The sequence below is a fragment of the Trichechus manatus genome, unplaced genomic scaffold, assembly GCF_000243295.1.
Source record: "Trichechus manatus latirostris isolate Lorelei unplaced genomic scaffold, TriManLat1.0 scaffold00005, whole genome shotgun sequence".
Lineage (NCBI taxonomy): Eukaryota > Metazoa > Chordata > Mammalia > Sirenia > Trichechidae > Trichechus > Trichechus manatus.
In genome coordinates this window covers 20,408,752-20,430,710 of record NW_004443941.1, presented here as the reverse complement: position 1 = coordinate 20,430,710, position 21,959 = coordinate 20,408,752, and positions in this window count along the sequence as shown.

Genomic DNA, 21,959 nt, shown 5'->3' with positions numbered 1-21,959 from the left:
TACTTTCAATGTCTGCATAGTCTTTGTTAGAAGGTGTCTTCCAAGTGCAGGACACTCGCTGCGACACGTGGTCCCTTTCTGTTCCTTCACTTTCTCCACTGCCGGAGGGCAGAATGACTTGTCTAACACATTCAGAAGAATAACCTAGACATGCCAGGTCCAACTCTGCCCTTTCCCTCTTAGGGTTGAGTTGCCTATAGGGAGTGGGCCTCTACTACCCCAGCGATGAGAGAATAGGATGAACATTCTGAGTTTCAATATTAGGAAGCCTAATAACATAGTTTATAGAGAATATGTCCTACATTCTACTTTGGTGAGTAGTGTCTGGGGCCTTAAAAGCCTGTGAGTGGCCATCTAAGATACTCCATTGGTCTCACCCCATCAGGAGCAAGGGATAATGAAGAAAACTAAAGACACAAGGGAAAAATCAGTCCAAAGGTCTAATGGACCACAACTGCTACGGCCTCCACCCAACTGAGTCCAGTACAACTAGATGGTGCCTGGCTACCACCACTGACCGCTCTGACAGGGATCACAAAAGAAGGTCCCAGACAGAACTGGTGAAAATTGTAGAACAAAAATCTAATGCACAAAATAAAACCAGACTTACTGGTCTGACAGAGACTGGAGAAGCACTGAGGGTATGGCCCCCGGATACCCTTTTAGCTCAGTACTGAAGTCACTCCTGAGGTTCACACTTCAGCCAAGGATTAGACAGGCCCATAAAACAAAACAAGACTAAAGGGGCACACCAGCCCAGGGGCAAGGACTAGAAGTCAGGAGGGGACAGGAAAGCTGGTAATGGGGAACCCCAGGTAGAGAAGGGGGAGTGTTGACATGTCATGGGGTTGTTAACCAATGTCATAAAGCAATATATATACTAACTGTTTAATGAAAAGCTAGTTTGTTCTGTAAACTTTCATCTAAAGTACAATAAATATATATATACATATTAGGAAGCCTATTTGTTTCTCACTTAATGTGGCATAATGTACCATACAGCATCCAACTCAGCCTTTATCAGAGATAAATAGGCCTCCGTCAGCCACTCATTTGTTTTATTTCTCCAATTGTTCAGAATCTAAGCCCGGGGAAAGGCTGCTATTTATTGGACCCTTGCAGGGCCCTCAAATGTCACTACTTAATTGAATGTATCAAAATTCATTCCACCAGTTTCCTAATGAGGAATGTTTAGGTGGTTTCCAGTTTGTTGTTTGAACATACAATACCTCAGAGAACGTCTTCAGACACACACCTTGGTGTATTGTTGTCAGTGCAGCAGTGGGTACGCTCTAGCAGTAGAATTGCTGGGTCAGAGATATGTGCCTTTGTGTCCCAAAGAAAGATGGGAGAAAAAGCCTACTCCCAACCTTAACTGGAGTCCAGAAGGGGGTATAACAGACTAATAATAAAAATGGCATTAACATACTTTGTGCCAGATTCTGTGCTAAGCACGTTGTGGGTATTAATGTTTTTTATCCTCATAACAACCTTATGAGATAATGACTATTATTATCAGCACTTTAACAGATAAGGAAATTCAGAGTAAAATTGTTAAATAACGAGCCCAAGCTTGCAAAGCTGGCAACTAGTAGAGAGGAAATTCCAGTCCGTGTTTGTGTGATTCCAAAGTCTAACTACTACACTCATGCATGTTCCCCGTGGCATTGGGTAGATGGTAGCCTAGTCTAGCATTTGAAAATGTGTTAGGACCATTGGTTCAGGGCTTAGCCCACACATGCATACCTAGATAGTGTAGTGATAAAAGCACAGAATAAGGAGCCAGACTCTCTAGGTTCAAATCCCAGCTCTGCTTCTTCCCAACTGTGTGATGTGTATCTCAGTTTTCCTCATCTGTAAAATGGAGACATAATTAAAAGGATTAAGTTATCTAATACTTGCAAAGCACAAAGAATACTGGCTGCCACAGAATAAGTCCCTCGTGTTTGTTAAGTAAAATAAATGAATTCATTTAAATTTTTTTTAATTCCAAAAGGAATATGAATTCATACTTGTACAAACAATTCAAAAAACATAGAAGCAAGTTTAATAAAAAAGTATAAGTCCTCCTTCACCTTAACCATCTGCCCATACCCGACTGCACTCGATAGCCCTCCCCTGCTTAGAGGTGAATGGTTTGGTGTCTGTGCTTCCAAACCTTTTTTTTTCTTAAATGTATTTATCTGTATATGCATGTCATTTTATTTGTACACAAAAGGGAGAATATCTTAGCACAGAGATTAATAAGTGGATACTAGATCAAAACTGTCTGAATTCAAATCCCAGCTCATGTACTTACCAGCTGGATGATCTTAGACACATTACCTAACCTCTCTGAGACTCAGTTTTCTCATGAGTTTCCACAATGGGGAAAATACAAGTAACTTCCTTGTTATGGGAATTAAATGAGTTAATATATGTAAAGCTCTTAAAGCAGTGCTTGACGCATAGAAAATACTCAGTAAATGTTAATTTGAATAATTATTCCTGCGTATGCTTTACTGCAACTTGCTCCCTCCCTTAATATATTCTAGAGAATATTCTACAGATTAACCTCATCATCTTAAAAGTGGCTACATGGTGTTTCATAGTATAACCACTCTGGAGTTTATTGAGAGATGTCCCAGTTTGGGTTGTTTCTATCATCAATGCCCATTCTCATCTGGGGATACAGAGGTCGGGAGCCCATCAACACAAACTCCACTAGCCATCAGTATATTCCACTTTATTTATTTAACAAACATCCATGTCATTTACTACATGTCAGACGATGTCTTAATCACCTAACAAAGGTTAAGTCCTTCAGTCCTCAAAATGATCCTATGAGGTATGGGCTATTTAATCCCCATATTACACGTGGGAAAACTGAGGCACAGAAAGGGTTAAGTAACTTGCCCAACATGACATGGCTAGGCAGCGGAAGGCTGGGTTTCTAGCCAAGGCAGTCTGGCTCCCGAGTCCCTGCTCTTAACCACTACACCCTGCATCTCTCCTCTTTGTCCTAAGATCTACGACCTACACTTCAGTAAGAACTCGAGCCTTATCTTGTCACATTTTACACTAATACTGTGGATGGGAATTCAGCCTGTTTGGAATATGCAAGTGATCTAAAGGTCAATATGATTGCTAAATCGACTTGATTCCTTCCACTAAAACTCTCAAGAGCCAGCCTGTCCAAGGACTGTCCTTGAGATTGGCCACCCAGCATTGAGAAAGCCCTTCAGTCATGATACCAGTGCTTGCCTTCAGAGGCCTGGCTCTGAGCTCTGAACCCTGCCTTCCTGTGCCACGCTGGTCAGCAGACAGCCTTAAAATAAACAAACATGTGTGTGGTGTGCCTGGTTAAGGAACAGTGCATATCCAATTAACCAAACCAAAACACCCTTGCTAGCGAGTCGATTCCGACTCATAGCAACCCTTAGGACAGAGTAGAACTGCCCTATAGAGTTCCCAAGGCTATAATCTTTTTGGAAGCAGACCGCCACATCTTTGTCGCTCAGAGTGGCTAGTGGGTTCGAACCTCTGACCTTTCTGTTAGCAGCCGACCACTTTAACCACGGTGCCACCATCGTTCCTTCATATCCAATTAGGTAGTGCAAAACTCATGTAAATAATTTTTCCATTTTCTAATTCTTGCTGCGTATGAGTGTTTCACAACCGACTTGACCAACTCAAATTCCTAAAATGCTAAGATTCAAAAAGTCTGGTCAAAAGTTTGTTAGTATAATATAAAACCCTCTCTCCTGCATCCCCCATCACTGCCCCTGCCCCGCCTCCTGCTACTTTAGTTTTTAGATGTGTGTATATTTCTTTTGGAGTACTTCCAGATAATCTGGTAAATCCACACTTGGCATTAACCACAGGAAAGCATACAAAAAATAATCAGAGGTACAAGAAATAAAGTTAGGGCAGATGTAGGGGCCTACCCTTTTTTAGAAATCAGGATATCTTTCCAAATGGAAGACTTTTAACAAACTGTGTGCATATATATATTTTTTTTTTTTTTTTGCTTTGTTAATGAGAAAAAATATGCATACACATATGCGTGTAATTTAATATTCTGGAAAGTTCTTATATGAATGATAAGTGTTTAAGTTTTTATTTCAAAAGTTATTGCTCATTCTAACATACTAAAACCTACATTTTTCCTTTTATAAATAAAGTTGTATCATTGTGTCATGTCCTGACAGAATGAAGGTACTTAAGGCCAGTCTTCCCCCATCTCCAAGAAGCTTTCTGTCCTGTTCCAGCTGTGACATGTTCAAAGTAGACCAGCAATTATAGACATTTTGCTACACTCTTGGAGCCTCTGCTGTGGCTCTAGCTCTCGGCATTTTAGGAGATAAGGTGGGAGACAGAGAAGGAATGAAGGAAGACTTGATGGGAACAGGAAATGGGGCCTTCTTAGGACTCCATTCTACTGCTTTACACTTCTCATAATCCATGGGGACAAATTGTTTTTTCAACATATGTCTAATCCAACTGTTCTTACAGGGAGGTAGCTGGGCAAGAATGAACTGGGTTGGGATGAGACAATGGGATTGTCTTTCCCCTAATTGCAGTGTATAAAGCTGGAGGTTGACTACAGGAAACTATATCCTGGCAGAACTGCTAAAACCAGAGACAGAAATTGATTGCAAAACAGATGATCCATTTTTCATTAAAAACATCAATTGCCGTGCCCTCTTGCCCCAGTATCATCTAAGGGAAACACTACTCTCACCCATAACCTCTGCTAAAGAAGGAGGCCTGGTAGCCATGTTTTGTACCCTGTGATCCAGCTCCCTGCCACAGTTGATTGGACCAGAGGTGGGCACCTGATTCAAGCGCAGTCAATCCATAGTTTGGCTAGATTCTGGGACTTGCAGTCAGATACGAAATGATAAGAAGAGCCACTCAGAGTCTCTCTCTCAGAGAGGTGACACGAAAGCAAAGAGAGAAGTTACCAGCCAGTAGCAGGACAGAAAGAAGTGTGACTAATGAAATACAGTGCTGGCCTATGAACTTCTGTTAATGAAGTCTGTAGAGCCCTCTCAAATCAAGAACTAGCTTTTAGCACTGGTTTCCCTAAAGCCAGCTCATTATGGTGCCTGCTCTTGGGTTTCTGAAGGTTTCCATTATCTCGTCATGCATTTTCTTAAAGTAAAGTTTTTATCATTTAGCTAACTGGAAAAGGTCTCTGATACTGACAACCAAAAAAAAAAAAAAAAAAGCCAAAGTAACATTATCAAACAGGCAGGTGAAATACTGAGGACTGAAGAATCAGAAAAGTCTAAATCAGAAGAATGGACAGTTCTTCAAAATGTTAAACATAGAGTTAACATGTTGTTGGGTGTTGTTGAGTCGATTCCAACTCACAGCGACCCCACATGATGGACTAGAACTGCCCCATAGGATTTTCTAGGCGGTAGTGTTTATGGACGACTTCTCCCACAGAGCTGCTGGTGGGTTTGAACCACCAGTCTTTAAGTGAAGCAGCTGAGTGGTTAACAATCATACCACCAGGGCTCCTTAGAGTTACCACATGACCCAGCATTTTACTCCTACGAAAACATGTTGTTGTTAGTTGCAGTTGAGTCAGTTCTGACTCATGGCGACCTTAGGTGTAACAGAGCAAAACGTTCCCTGGTCCCGTGCCATGTTTATAATCATTGGTATGTATGAATGCACTGTTGTGGTTATTGTGTCAATCCAGCTCATTGAGGGTTTCCCTCATTTTCGCTGACATCCACTTTACCAAACATGATGTCCTTTTCTAGCAATTGGTCTTTCCTGATGACGTGTCCAAACTAAGTAAGCCAAAGTCTTAGCATTCTTGCTTCTAAGGAGCATCTGGTTATATTTCTTCTAAGACTGACTCATATATCCACACAAAAATTTGTATATGAATGTTCATAGTAGCCATATTCATAACAGTCTAAAAAGTGGAAACAACTCATCAACTGATGAATGGATCAACTGATGAATGGATAAATAAAATGCGGTATATTCATATAATGGAATATTACTTGGTCATAAAAAATGAAATCCTGATATATAAATTATCTTTGAAGACATTATGTTAAGTGAAAGAAGCCAGACACAAAAGTCACATATTGTATGATTCCATTTATATGAAATGTCCAGAATAAGAAAATCCTATGGATAATAGGACAGAAAGAATAGTGATTTCCAGGGGCTTGGGAAAGGAGGGAATGGGAGTGATTGGTAGTGGGTATGGAGTTTCTTTTGGAGTGATGAAAATGTTCTGGAATTTGTTAGTGATGATGGTTGCACAACTCTGAATATACTAGAAACCACTGAATTATACACTTTAAAAGGGTGAGATTTAGGGGTATGTGAATTATAGCTCAATAAACTGTTATTACAAAAATTATATATATGAAAAATAAAACAAAACAAAAATTAGTGCCGCTAAGTGGAAAGCCATGAGAAAACCATACAATTCTGTCTCTCTCTCTGAATCTCAGACTCTCATCTCTGCTTCCTGTGGACATCTGCTTCATTCTTATCTCTCTGCAAATCAGTCTCGTAGATTTTTCGTGCATACAGTAGACAGAACATGGCTCCCTCATTTCAAAATTTATATGCTGTGACAGAGACTAACTAGATTCTCTCCCACCCGTCTTTTCTTCTTCATGGGCACACAATTGGACTACGTTTTCCAGCATCCGTTGCAATTAGGTGGAGCCATGTGTCAGGGCTATGGCCGGGGAATGTAGGTAGAAGTAATGTCTGACCCATAAAAAACCTCCTGTGCAACCCTCCAGTCTCTCCCTCTTTCTTTGACTAAGGCCTTAGAGAACGCTTGTGTCACTAGATAGAATGTTTCTGGGTACTTGATAGATTTGAGGAGTAGAACGTTTCCCACACCTCCATCCTCCATTGACCCTCACTGAACTGTGATACGATCGAGAAATAAACCTAAGCCACTGAGATTTGTCCATTGTTTGTTACAGCAGTTAGCCTGCTCTGACCAATACATATATGTCCTCTGTACAGGAGACTAACCTAGATTTAGTGGCTGGCTCTCAATTGCAATTTAAATCCCCAAGTGAAAAAATCTTATTGCCCCTGAGTCAGGTGTTCCCTGGTTTAGTCAACTGGGGCCAGGGCATGAGGTCACAGGTAAAAATACAGGAGGCAAAGCAACAGTCCCCTAGGGGTCTACCTATGAGAGTGAGCAGCATTTCTTAGGAAAAGGTATCTACTATAGTTGTTAGGAGCCCTGGTGGTGCAGTGGTTAAGCTATCGGCTGCTAATCAAAAGGTAAGCAGTTTGAATCCACCAGGTGCTCCTTGGAAACACTATGGGGCAGTTGTACTCTGTTCTATAGGGTCGCTCTGAGTCGGAATCAACCGGACCTTGATGGGGTTATAGTCAGTGAGCAGAAGGGGTCAGTGTGAATTAAGGTAGATGAGGTTTCAGTGCCTAGAGTGGCGTTGTGTTTCCCTTCCCAATGCATACACGTATTTATTTATATACATTTTTTTTTCTTTCTTCCTAATTGTGAAATTCCTTTTAGGCAATTTGAAAAAGATTTAAAAACATATATATAAAGTCACCACTTTACAGTATTTCCTCCTCTCCTTTACTTTTCATTTCTTCCCCCCTCCTCCCATCCTGCAAGACAGTATAGTATACCAAAAACTTGTTGCTGTGGAGTCGACTCCGACTCACAGCGACCCTATAGGACAAGAGTAGAACTGTCCCATAGGGTTTCCAAGGAAAGGCTGGTGGATTTGAACCGCCTACCTCTTGGTTAGCAGTTGAGCTCTTAACCACTGCACCACCAGGGCTCCTCCAGTATAGTATAGTAGATCCAAAAACCCATTGCCATCTAGTTGATTCCAACTTATAGCAACCCTATAAGACAGAGTAGAACTGCCCCATAGGGTTTCCAAGGCTGTAATCTTTGGGAGGCAGACTGCCACAGCTTTCTTCCACGGAGCTGTTGGTGGGTTCAAACTACCAACTTTTCAATTAGCAGCCGAGTGTTTTAACCACTGGGTCCCAGGGCTCCTAATACAGTAGATAAGAGTGGTTAACTCTCTGAAATAAGACTGCCTGACTCATGTCCTAGCTTTACCACCTCTGGCTCTGTAACCTTGGATAAATTGTTTAACTATTCTCCGTCTTAATTTCCCACCCATGTGGTTAATGACACCACTTACCGCATAGGATTCTTACGGAGATTAAATGAGTTAATACATATTAGGTGCTTAGAACAGTGCATGGCACACAGTGAGCACTTACTCACTGTTAGCTGTTATTATGTATCTGAAACTACCTTCCAATTCTTCTAAATTCTTTCTTGAAGGTTCTAATGTTGGAAACTGGACTTTGTCTTTAGGGACAACTTTTTTTTATGTTCTTGGGGACCCAAAGGAAGTGGCTTCCAATTGTTCTTAGGGAAGGGTTGAACCAGTGTAGTGATCCAAATGCAGATGTTTCAGGGGATGCTGAGGTTTCTATTTAATAACATAACGAGCCATTTTTATGGGTGGTAGGTATAACTCTGTCCAGTCTATCGTGATGTCTTTTGTTTCCATTGTTAATGGTCAGAAACCAGAAGTTGGAGCTCCAGTACTTGGGTCTAGAGTACTAGGAGGAGACTCCCACCAGGAGGGCAACACAAACTCCAGCAATGGAGTGGCTAAGAGCTAAGGAGTGGAGCTTCCATGGGGAGCCCAGGGACAGAGCCTGGCAGGAGAGCTTTAGGAGCAGTGATATTCGATATCCAGTTTGAAGTTTTCTTTTTCTGCACTGTAATTCCCTTATCCTCAAGCCTTCCTAAAGTTTGTTAAAATTGCAGCCTTATGTTAGCTGTGTCTTGAGAAATAGAAAGAAGGTTTTCATTCTTCATGACGAAGTAGGTAATAGAGAGTGACAGCCACCTGGAAAAGCCATCAGCCAACATGGTGAACCTGGTTTTGTGCAGAATATTGGATGACTGAGACTGGCAATTGCTACGCTCTGACAGAAGGATGCGTTTCTCATACCTTTGGCCCTAGAAAGGCCCTGGGCTCATCCACGGGAATGGTTTCTCACTCTTGGTCAAAGACAACCCATCTCACACCATGGCGTGTCTGTACCTGAATCAAGTATCACCTCACAGGCTGGTGTGAAAATGCCACCATTTTGGAATGAAAGTTTCAGTTCTGAGGTAATTTCCTACTCATTTTAGTCCATAGAATCATAGATCCTCATGAAACTTCTAGTTTAAATTGAATGAAAGTGGCCAGGGAGGCATAACCTGAAAAGGACCATTCAGTTAAGTGCAAATCCCCCAGACACCAAAGAGTGAAAACTCCCTACTCTGACTGGGAAGACTTTGATGATGAGTATCATTAGCCTGTGCAACTGGAAATGCTCTGCTATTACAAACCATTCACACTTTGCTCAAGCACTCAGTGTGGGCCAAGCAAAGTTTTAGCCTAGGAGGAAGGTGAAGAATAATTCAAAAACTCGTTAAGCACATATCTGGAGACACACACACGCGCACACACACGCGTTCTGTTTGCATGAACATGCCCATGAAGTTATAAAAAGAAGAAAGAAAGAAACTAGATGGAATGACATGATCAAAAGCATTTTTACATTTCTTCTTTTTCTGAAAATGATTTCATATTGCTTAAAGGCAAACTAATACAGTAACACCCATCAGAACCCTAAAGTTACGGCTGACTGCTCTGATGAACCCATAATAGGCACTCAAAGACTGCCTCCCTAAAATCTGTAGGCAAAAGGGAAACTACTCCTTAAATTAATTAGAAAGACATTATGGGCTTTAATTACATCCATGAAGGACCATAAACAAGGGATGGGTAACCTCCAGCTCTTTAATCTTATTATTATTGTCCAAGTGTTTCATTGCACTTCAGAACCACCTACGGCTTCTTACATTTCTAGTTAAAACTTATTTTTTAAATGTCTGTTCTTTACTCAGAGACTTATGGTACTTGGAGAGAGAAAGATTTAAAATAAAAATAGATCTTACATTTCATGTTATTCTTATTTAAATCAGAGGCAAATTAACTTTGTTCTCATAAGACTTCTTTACAAGTGTTTCAATACTGTGGTTGATAATTTGGTTATTGGATTGAAAATTGCAAATGCTGTAAAATTTTAAATTAATTTTTTTTTAATGTTGCAAAGGGCCACAGAGAAGTGAATTTCTTAAAATGTACAATTGAGGTATCATCTAAGGGCACACCTGACATTAACTTTCTAGTTAATCAGAATTTGTTTTATCAGATCATCCACAACCAGTTCACTGCTATGTTACTGCAGTATGGGACAAATAAATATGGATGAGAAATATTTGACTTGTCTCTGTGTGAGACATAAATTAGCAGGAAAAACAGAATTTCTCAGAAGAAGACAAGAATAAGAATCAGAAATTGTGAACTAGGGAATGGTAGTTAGTAGTACAAACATGATGAATAGTAGAGTAACAAGGATTGTGCAGTATAGAGTGGGAAGAGGCATCTAGTAAGTAACTAGTGGAGAGTCTAGGAAATCAGATTGTCATTCTATGTTCTTTACGGAAGGAGGAAGTGGGAGAGAGGACTTGGTAGCACTTGCCTGCAGGGTTGCACAAATAACCCCAATTCTAAAACTCTGACTCTTTACCATACTATTTGTCTTAGTTATCTAGTGCTGCTATAATAGAAATACCACAAGTGGATGGCTTTAACAAACAAATTTATCTCTAACAGTTAGGAGGCTAAAAGTCCAAATTCAGGGCTCCAGCTCCAGGAGAAGGCTTTCTCTCTCTGTCGGCTCTACGGGAAGGTCCTTCTCATCAATCTTCCCTGATCTGGGAGCTTCTCAGTACAGGGACCCCTTGTCCAAAGGACACGCTCTACTCCTGGGCTTCTTTCTTGGTGGCGTGAGGGCCCTCTCCTCTCTGCTGGCTTCTCTCTTTTATGCCTCAAAAGAGATTGACTCAAATACAATTTAATCCTATAGATTGAGTCTTGAGTCATTAACATAACTGCCTGTAATCCTGCCTCATTAACATCATAGAAGTTAGGATTTACAACACATAGGATAATCACAGCACATCACAGAATGGTGGACTACCACACAATACTGAGAATCATGGCCTAGCCAAGTTGACACACATTTTGGGGGGACACAATTCCATCCTATGACTCTATTGTTGTTGTCAAGTGCTGTTGAGTTGATTTTCCACTCATAGCAACCCCATGTGACAGAGTAAAACTGCCCTATAGAGTTTTCTAGGCTGTAATCTTTATGGGAGTATATAGCTAGGTCTTTCTCCTGTGGAACCACTGGGTGGGTTGAAACTGCCAACCTTTCATTTAGCAGCCAAGTACTTAACCGTTGCACCCCCGGGGCTCCTTCACCATTCTCTTAGCTCAAGTAAATTTTCTGCTGCTGCTCTTTTTTATCCACTCATTTAACAAATACAGTAAAATCGTCGAAAGCCAGAAACTACGTAAGGCTTTCCACTAAATAGAGAATGATAGAAAAGTGGTGACTGCACCCTGTCAATGGTGGAAAACTTGCAAGACCCAGAAAAGCAAGGCAGTCCCGTCGAGTTTTGGCTGTCACAGGTTTCCCTATGTTTATTTAGCACCTACCATGTGCCGGGTATTTTCCTAGGAGTTGAGAATGCAGCACTGCACAAAACAGACAAAAACCCTGTTGATCTTTTTTAAATGGTAGTTTGTACTTTCCCCTTACTTTCACACTACCCTCTTAGTCTTTACCTCCCACCCCTGCAATCTGATTTCTTTCCCCACTATGGTGACCAAACAGCTCCCTAAGTGATTCGTGATGTATTCACTAAATCTAGTGTCTTTCTTGGGTCACATCTTCCTGGAACTCTGATGCATTTAACAACATCCAATTTCCCTCGTTAAAAAAACAAATGTGGCTCCTTTGTGTGCTGTGATGCGATACTGCTAGCATGATTTGCCTCCTACTGCTGTTACCACTCTTTCCCTGACTTTCTCTTGCCCTCTCCCTAAATATTGGTGGTCCCTCAAGTTCTACACTCAGCTCACTTCCACTTTCTTTCTAATCTTTTCCTTCGGTGATTTCTCACAGCTGTGTGTAGATGTCTCCTAAATCTGTATTCCCAGACCCGACCCTCTCCTAAACTCTCGTCCCACATTCCAGACTGTGTGCTAGAGCTTTCCATCTGGGCATCTGGTTATGACACCAGGTACAACTGATTTTAAAATTACAGTCAGTGCTTGCACAACTCAAGGTTCTTGACTGCAAACAACAGAAACCCACTTAGGCTAACTCAAGCAGAATATGAATTAACTGGGAAGGTGGCACTTCGTCGACAGGGAGGCTGGAGGACCAGGTGGGAAAAGGAGCAAGAATCCAGGCAGTCTAGTCCACAGACAGCATGGCCAAGGTGACCGCACAGGAGGAGTATGGTGAAGGCACTACTCTGGGGCTGGCTGCACCCACCCCCAAATTACCACTGGTTTGCAGTTTCTCAGCTGCTTTAAGCATGGTCCCCAACTCCTTATTATATGCCATTTCCCCTAGATTCAAAGACTGGGGCTGGAGCATCCAATTGGCCTAGGTCATGTGCCTGGGCCCCAGCAGCCAAAGGTGACCTCTGATTTCCTTTAGCTTCCCACAAAGGAAAAGGGGTTTCAATACAGGCCAGCCAAAAAAAATGGCAACTGATCATTACATTTTCTTTTCTCCAATCACTTCATAGTCTTTAAGTTCCCAGTTTCATTTAATACACTCAGCCTTCTTTCCATCACTGGGAGTTGAACCTGGGTAACCTCTTTTACATCTTTCTCTACCTCAGCCTCTGAGGTAATCAGTCATCCAGGTTTGCAAAGGTGTCCATTGTTGGTCATTCATTGGCTGTTTTCCTTCACATTATTTCCTTCTTGGACCTTTCTACAGCTACTTCTCTACTGCAGCTGCTTCTTAATTGGATTCCTCATTTCCAGTGCCTCCTCTGATTTGTTCACCTACAAGTTAATATTCCTAAAGCAACGCTTTGATACTAAAACTCTAAATTCTGATGGATGTCTTGGCCTGGTGTTCAAGGCTGTCCACAGTAGAACCCCAGTGAGACTGAAAGGCCAAGTGGTGCAGTGAAAAGAACTTGGCCTTCAGGTATGGGCTGACGTGGGTTTTTCTTCTTTCTGGTGACATACTTTTGAGGTTCATTTTCCTGGCCTGAAAAATGGGGATAATAAAACTTGCTTTTCAGAGCATTTGTAAGTCAGCTCTTCGAAAGTTGGAATGGTGTTATAAGTTGTATTTAGGTTGCAACATCAACCATCAACCCACAGACACTTGGACAATATACAGTTTCAGATCTTCCTGGTTCAAAACCTTAAGTAAGGCTGTCATCAATGCGGTTTTAACACAGGCAGGTTAGGATCAGCATACTACGTGTTTTGGGGGCTAAGTGGCAATCAAACCACCACTTACAGCATTGTTCTTTATTTCAAACAGCAAACTTACCAATGGCCTCCTGGAAACATTTTATTTGGAAGCAGAGAACTTCCTGTATTATTAATTTTCAGAGTTGACTGGCTGCTTTCCACTATAACACTGCTATTTCAAAGTATTCCCCTGCAGAATTGCAATTGCGTGTGAGAAGCTGCTATGAATTCCTTATGGGGAAAAGTGTATATTTATGGTGGATACATGAAAATTATTAGCTATTATCTCAAGAGCTTGCCCAATCTCCAGTAAATGTGATGAAGCTCCAGCACGTAAAAAGAACCTTTAAAGTTGGTTCCGCAATCTCAACAAGTTTAAACTCCGCTTCCTGGCATAAATTCTGGGTCAGCCCTGGGAAAACGTAGCTCCGCAGCTCAGGCCGGGTCTTTCCTCTGTGTTAGACTCAGGAATTGCACCGGTTGATTTACCAGCGTTAACTCGGTCGACATTCATTCACTCACTCATGAATCCACGTAGCAAATCTCTCTAAGTGAGGCACGTTTGGTGATGTTTACACCACAGATTTCAGTCTCATAAGCCCTGACCAAGAATTTACTACACTGCTAATTGCTTGATTCTTTTCTGAGGTCAATAAGTCTGGAAAGTCTTAAGTGAAAGATAACAATCATTCCAAGATTGGTAAAACAGTTATTTACTAAGTATGATATTTTAAACCAGTCTTTACAATTTATAGTTTGTGGGTAAATGCATGAATTAATATGTACTAAAACATCTTTTTTTAACTCTTTAATGGTTTTTACAATTAACACATGTTCATGATATAATTAAAATAATACAAAAGTGAAATCCTCTGTATCTCTCCCTACCTTTTACTTCCCCCACTCAATTTCATTATCTAGAAGTAACTACTACTTTCAGCGTTTTAGAATGTATCCTTCCGCACTCTTTTTTTTTTTTCCTTGAAATAATTTTAAAGCTATTCCTAGGCATTCTTTATGGTTAGAAGCGGGAACACAACTACTGTTTAACCTCTTAAAGGTTTTGGAACTCTTTTATACACTGCTTATGCTAAACATTTTAAAAACAAAGAATCCTTTTTTTCCACTCAGATGCTATTAATTTTTGATTTGGAAAGCCAAAGAAAGGCATTTACTTTTTTTCTCTATTAGATTTATGCTTATGTGAACTATAGGTGCATATAATCTATGTAATTCCATTACTATAAGGTTTAGTCTTAAAAATTCAAACAGTAAAATGAAAGGAGCTAGAAGTCCAGCATACCTTAAAAAAAATTAAATTCTCTTGACAATACTTCTTTTAAAATGTCTGAAGGAAAGTCAAGTAGACAAAAAGAATTTATAGCTACTTTTCAAAGTCATATAGCCAGTGAGAGCAAAACGAAGAAATCAGTGTAGAAATCTTTTATTTTTCTTTGAATGTCAGGTCAAGGCTTTGGCAACAGTGTTGTGTGTCATGACAGGTATTCTGAAACTCCTCTTGCAGCATATGCATCTTGGCATGGAGAGGAAGATAACTAGGCAGAGTGAAGATTCTGTGTATAAAAGAATGTTCTAAATTTTTGTTATCTGATATAACTATACTTAGCCTTTTACAATTGTTGGGCTCCTGAAAATGGTGCATATTTTACATTTGCCTGAATTAAATTGCACTTTAAGGACTTCAAGTGATGGACAGGAGGGAGGAGCTCTGTATAGAAAAGTATTTAAAGATAAATCCTTGGTCAAGTTGAAGACTCCAAATAATTCCTCAGTAATTGGCAACTATTTAGTAAATTTTGGATTTTCATGTATGGTGTTTGCTTGATAATATGTGTGGCTGCACTTTGATTTCAGGGATTTATGTTAAATATTTCATTTTATTATGATAGTATTTGATACTTTTAGCTTGTAAGATCTAATTTTATATACATATGTTATATATATACATGTAACAGTATAGTTAATACTGACTGCTTTAAAACAGTTATGCATCATTTGTTGAAATAATACATTCAGATTAACTAGTTTTCAGAATCTTTTATGTTCATTCATTATGCAATAAATATATATCGAACAGCTACTCTGTACTGTAGCTGAGTGTGTAATGACGAGCAAAAACAGACACAGTGCAAGCCTGCTCGAATAACAGCAGCTAATACTTATTGAGTACTTATAAAACACTGGGCCCTGTTCTAAGTGCTTTACATGAATGATCTCATTGCATTGCCTCAACAACTCTAGAAATTAGGAATGTTATCCTCTCCATTTTACGGATGAGGAAACTGAGGCACAGAGAGGTTAGGTCATCTGCTCAATGTTACACAGCTAGTAAGTGGTAGAATTGGGATTTGAATCCAGGCTGTATGATCCCAGAGTCTGTACTCTTAAGCACTAGGATGTGCTACCTCTCTATGTTCTAAAAGCTCTCCTCGTAGTATACAGTCTAATGCATAAGACTGTTGTTGATGTTAGTTGCATTGAGTCGGTTTTGACTCATGGCGACCCCATGGGTACAGAGTAGAACTGCCCCATAGGATTTTCAAGGCTGCAACCTTTTGGAAGCCGATCACCAGGCCTGTCTTCCAAGGTGCCTCTGGTTGGGTTCAAACTGCCAGTGTTTCAACTAGTAGTCGAATACTTAACTGTTTATGCCACCTGGGGACCTAATAGGTAAGACACGTATTCAAGCAAATGAAAAATTTTAACTCTGATAAGTGCCATGAAGGGGAGTGTGGCAGAAACTTGTCACTAAAATGTTTCTCTTTTCCTTCTGGTCATACAGCTAGAATACATTTCCCAGCTTCCCTTGTAGTTAAATGTGGTTATGCTACTAAGTTCTGGCCAATGTGGATAAAAGTAAAGTACGCACTTCTAGGCCTGGACCATAAAAGCCTCCTGGTTGATCCTTCATGTTCTCTTCCACCACCACCCCTATTCACTGGCTGAATACAATGGACTCCATTGTAGGAGCCTGGATCCTTGAATGACTTTATGGAGAAGAGACCCCCTAATGATCTGCATTGGACAGTTATGAGAGTGAAAATATTTTATTATGTTAAGCCACTGAAATTCGGGGTTTGTGTGTAATAGCTTGGCTAATGGAGAAAATGAAAAGTGGAAGTTGAATATTGCTGTAAGAGAAAAACGTAAAACATGCAACACTGAGTTAGTAGTTGGGTCAGAGACAGTGTGGAAATAGATATTGGAAGTTGAAATACTTGAGGACCCTGTTATATTATGGCAAAATATTTACTAAAACTGCTGCCTGTGACAACTGAGAAAGTGTCACACTACTTACCTAGTAAGCCTATAAGAGCACAAATGTATGCTGGCTACTATCTGCTGACCTCAGTAAAGTACTACAAGAAAAAAGAAAAGCTCAAGCAAGAATTGGCTGGTTTGTAAGCAGAACTGAAAGAGAATAGGGAAAGTAAAAAAATCAAGGGGCTAAAATATTGGAAATGCTAACTACTTCTAGACATTCGAATAAGAAATAAAATGTTAAAAACTCTTTGGACTCAGCCTCAGAACAATGATTGGATTGAGAGTGTGGCCTTCTCATGCAAGTCTAATGGCCTCAAGATGTTGTTGATGTTAGCTGCCATCAAGCTAGCCCCTGATTCATGGCGACTCCGTGTGTTACAGAGTAGACCTGCTCCACAGGGTCTTCTTGGCTGTATTACGGAAGCAGTTTGCCAGGGCTTTCTTCCACAGAGCCACGGGTAGGTTTGAACTGCCAACCTTCAGGTTACCAGCAGATTGCAAACCGCTTGCGCCACCTAGGCTTCTGGCCTCAGGATAAACAAACAAGCAAAACACACCATTGCCGTCGAGTCTGTTCCGACTCATAGCAACCTTGTAGGACAGAGTAGAACTGCCCCATAGGATTCCCAAGGAGCGGCTGGTGGATTTGAACTGCTGACTTCCTGGTTAGCAGCCAAGCTCTTAACCACTGTGCCACCAGGGCTCCAAGATAGCCCCCATTGTATTGTGTGAGAGAGGAACTGAGGCAGAAAAGCAAAGAAATAAATCAGGCTTGAGAATTATGTGTAGGAAAGAATTTCGGGTGTGGTTATTGGCACATGGAGTTGACTGGAAGCAAATAGATTAGAAGCCTACCAAGTGTTTGAAGGAATTGTGTTGCCAAAAAAATCCTTTAATCATTTGAGTCTGAAAGTAATCTTTGGATCTCGTATTTGCACCAGTAGGCTGTGAATACTGAGAAGCCCCGGAGGGAAGCATACTCCCCAACACGCTCTTCAGATGTAGCCGTGGATGATAAAGGACAAGAAAGAAACTTCTAAACAGTAAAGCCAGGTGGATGATAAAGGACAAGAAAGAAACTTCTAAACAGTAAAGCCAGGAGCCATGTAGTACAATAGACAAGGAAATTCCTTGGAAAAAAGAGTCAGATTTAAGTGAAGAACTTTCCTTACCCTTTCTAATAGCTATCCCAGCAGGATTCCAGAATTGCTGTGGACAAGTGATTACTGTGCCTCTCCTGTTCGTTCTCCTCCCGAATGAGTATTTATTGCATTTTTCCCACCCTGTCTCTTTCTGAATGAGCATTCATTGCCTTTTTATAAACTTTCAGTTGGTGTCACTAGTTACAGTGGGCATGGATTACTTTTGAAAAAATAAAAGCAACTAAGACAGAGGCAGATCTCTCATGAACTTAACGAAGTTTAAACTCCAGATCCACTAAGTTGTGTGGGCCCCTTCCGGGATTCTAGGATAGTGTGCCTTTCCACTCCAGTTTCCCCTTTGCCACATTTCTCTTCATGTCAGTGGTGTTGGAGTGGCCCTGGATATTTTGGGGGTCTGGCCTAGAGAAAGTTGAGTTGGGGGTGCATTTATTTTAGGCTTAGTGAGATGTATTTACATGTATCACAGTCATTGCTATTTAATTAAGTTATCGCTGGCTATCTTTGTATAGCAACAGATTGCCTATTGCTCTGACTCACCCAGCGTCCTGACATGGAGGTGCAGAGCTAGAGGCTGTAACATGATATGAATGCATGGCTGGCACTGGAAGTATGTGAGTAGTGTGGGAGAAACAAGGTTTGAAATGTACAGAGCCAGAAGCTAGTCTAGGGGAATTCTTCCAATCATCAGACACATACAATTGTAAGTGGAGAATTTAATTCTCATTGATGTCAAGTCAAAATGAAAGTTCTCTCCTGTCAGGAGTATACTTGATAAGAAAGCATGTACAATTTTAAATGCATCATATATATTATTTCCTTTTTAAAATAGAAATTACATAAAATAAAATTAAATCACAATTCCTGTAGCAGTATTACAAAATCCTGTACTATATGTGTGAATTCATGTTTTATGCATCCCGACTATGAATAATAAAAAATATTGATCGATTATGCTACAGGAAAAACTGAATTATCTTTCCATCTTCTCTGCAAAAAAAGTTATTATAAAAATAATTGTTATATTCATAGCACTGATATCATAGGCTTGCTGTGATGTTGAAATGGGGTAAGGTATATGAAGCACCTGGGTACAAAACCTGTCACATAGTAGGATCCCAGTATCTACTTAAGGAAAAAAAAAAATCACTGTCATATGAACAGACAGAGTATGCAGACAAAAAATTTAGACAAAAGTATTGGAGATTCGTTGGACAAATTAATTAAATGTTATAGTACTCAATTTTTGTGATGTTTGTAGCACTTGTAGGCTTTTAAAAAATTATTGTGGTAAAATATATATAACAAAACATTTGTCATTTTGGTTATTTTTACATGTATAATTCAGCGACATTAATTACGTTCATCATCTTGTGCAGCCATCACCACTTTTTGTTTCCAATTTTTTTCATCACCCTTAACAGAAACTCAGTACCCCTTATGCAATAACTCCCCACTTCCCCCTCCCCCCAGTCCTTGGTACCCACTAATAAACTTTCATTTCTTTGCATTTGCTTATTCTAGATATATCATGTGAGATCTTACAATATTTACTGTTTTGTGTCTTAGTTCACTCAGCATAATATTTCCAAGTTCATCTATGTCTAGTATGTACCAGAACTTTGGTTCTCTTTATGGCGAATAATACTCCATTGTATGGATATACCATATTTTGTTTACCATTCATCTGTTGATGGACACTTGGGTTGTTTCCACCTTTTGGCTATTGTGAATAATTGCTGCAGTGAACACTGGTTTACAAGTGTCTGTTTGAGTCCCTGCTTTCAATTCTTTTGAGTGAAAATTCCATGTAGGAATGGAATTACTGGGTCGAATGGTAATTCTATATTCACTTTTTGAGGAATCACCAAACTGTTTGCCACAATGGGCTGCCCCATTTACATTCCCAGCAGCAATGTATGAGGGTTCCGATTTTGCCTCATCCTTGCCAACACTTGTTATTCCATTTTTCTGATCATAGCCATCCTAATGGGGGTGAAGTGGTCTCTTATTAAGGTTTTGATTTGTATTTCCCTAATGACTAATGATGCTGAGCTTCTTTTCACGGGCTTATTGGTACATGTGCTGCTCATTTGTGTTTTTGTTGTTGATATGTTGCTGTTGTTGTTGTTAGGTGCCATCGAGTCTGTTCCGACTCCTAGTGGACCCTATGTGCAAGAGAATGAAGCACTGCCCAGTCCCGTGCCATCCTCACAATCATTGCTTTGTTTGAGTGCGTTGTTGCAGCCATTGTGCCAATTTATCTTTTTGAGGGTCTTCCTCTTCTTTGCTGACTCTCTGCTTTATGATCTTTTCCAGGGACTGGTCCCTCCTGACAACATGTCCAAAGCACCTAAGATGAAGTCTCACCATCCTTGCTTCTAGGGAGCATTCTGGTTGTACTTCTTCCAAGACAGATTTTTTCGTTCTGGTAGTCCATGTTATGTTCAATATTCTTTGCAAACACCATAATTCAAAGGCATCAATTCTTCTTCGGTCTTCCTCACTCACTGACTGGCTCTCACATGTATATAAGGCAATTGAAAATACCATGGCTTGGGTCAGATGCACCTTAGTCTTCAAGGTGACACCTTTACTTTTTAACACTTTAAAGAGGTCTTCTGCAGCATATTTGCCCAATGCAGTACGTCATTTGATTTCCTGACTGCTGCTTCCATGGGTGTTGATTGTGGATCCGAGTAAAATGAAACCCTTGACAACTTCAATCTTTTCTCCATTTATCATGATATTACTTATTGGTCCAATGGTAAGGATTTTTGCTTTCTTTATGCTGAGCTGTAATCTATGCCGAAGGCTGCAACCTTTGATCTTCATCAGTCAAATCCTCTTCACTTTCAGCAAGCAATGTTGTGTCATCTGCATATCGCAGGTTGTTAATGAGTCTTCCTCCAATCCTGATGCTGCGTTCTTCTTATAGTCCAGCTTCTCGGATTATTTGCTCAACATACAGATTGAATAAGTACCGTGAAAGGATACAACTGTTCATATAAGCTTTTTAAAATGTGTAATCTGTTATGATTTCTTTTTTCGGTCTAAATAAATAGTCCATTTAACCTAATTTTGTGTGTGTAATGTTTGTATTTGTTTTTCTCAAAAGGGCCCCACAAATAGTAAAATCTTTAGGCCCCACAAAACATGGATCCTTCTCTGAATTAAAAAGATACATATGTATACGTATGCCAATACATTAAGGCAAGCTCTTATTCCTTTAATTGACTCAAGGCAGAATGTGTCAGATGCAGACACAGAACTGTCAGAACTGAGGTCTTCTCAAAGATTAAATGACTAGACTTAATAGAAACTTACAGACACAAAAGCACCCATAGCAGAGGAAACTTTAGGTAAATCATTTAATTTTGAAGAAGGAAGAAACTGTAGACACCATTTAGTCTGTAACTTAAATTTATCTTGGCTGCTTCATGGTGAGTCTCCACATAGTACGTTACTCAAAAGGAACACAATAGCTAAATCTAAAAATGAAATGAAAAGTAATTTAGATTTTTAGGGGAGATTTTTGAAGAGACACTAAAGTGAGGCTTATACTGTAAGATAGCAACAAAAATATTTAACAATCCTTTCAACCATCTAGTTCCTCCAAGTCCCTCTCATCAAGAAAGCCGCTGTATCATATTTCTCGTTTCCCTTCTTAAGCCTGTTCCTCTCCCGCCACTCTCCGTAGTAAAAACACAAACAACAAAAAAACAGTGGCTGTCAAGTCGATTCCGACTCATGGTGACCCATGTATGTCAGAGTAGAACTGTGCTTCATAGGGTTTTCAAGAGATGATTTTTTGGAAGTAGATTGCCAGGCCTATCTTCTCAGGAGCCTCTGGGTGGACTTGAACCTCCAACCTTTTGGTTACCAGTTGAGCACATTAACTGTTTGCATCACCCAGGGACTCCCTCTAGTCTTTTATTCTCCCCTCACTAACTCAGTTCTTTGTTATTTTTTTTTTTAATCCTTTTACCCTAACTATGAATTTGTAATTTTTGTGGGTTTTTTTTTTTTCTTCCTTAAAAGGGCCTAACAAATAAGTAAAAGCTTCAGGCCCCACAAAACATGGATTCTTCTCTAAATTAAATATACATAT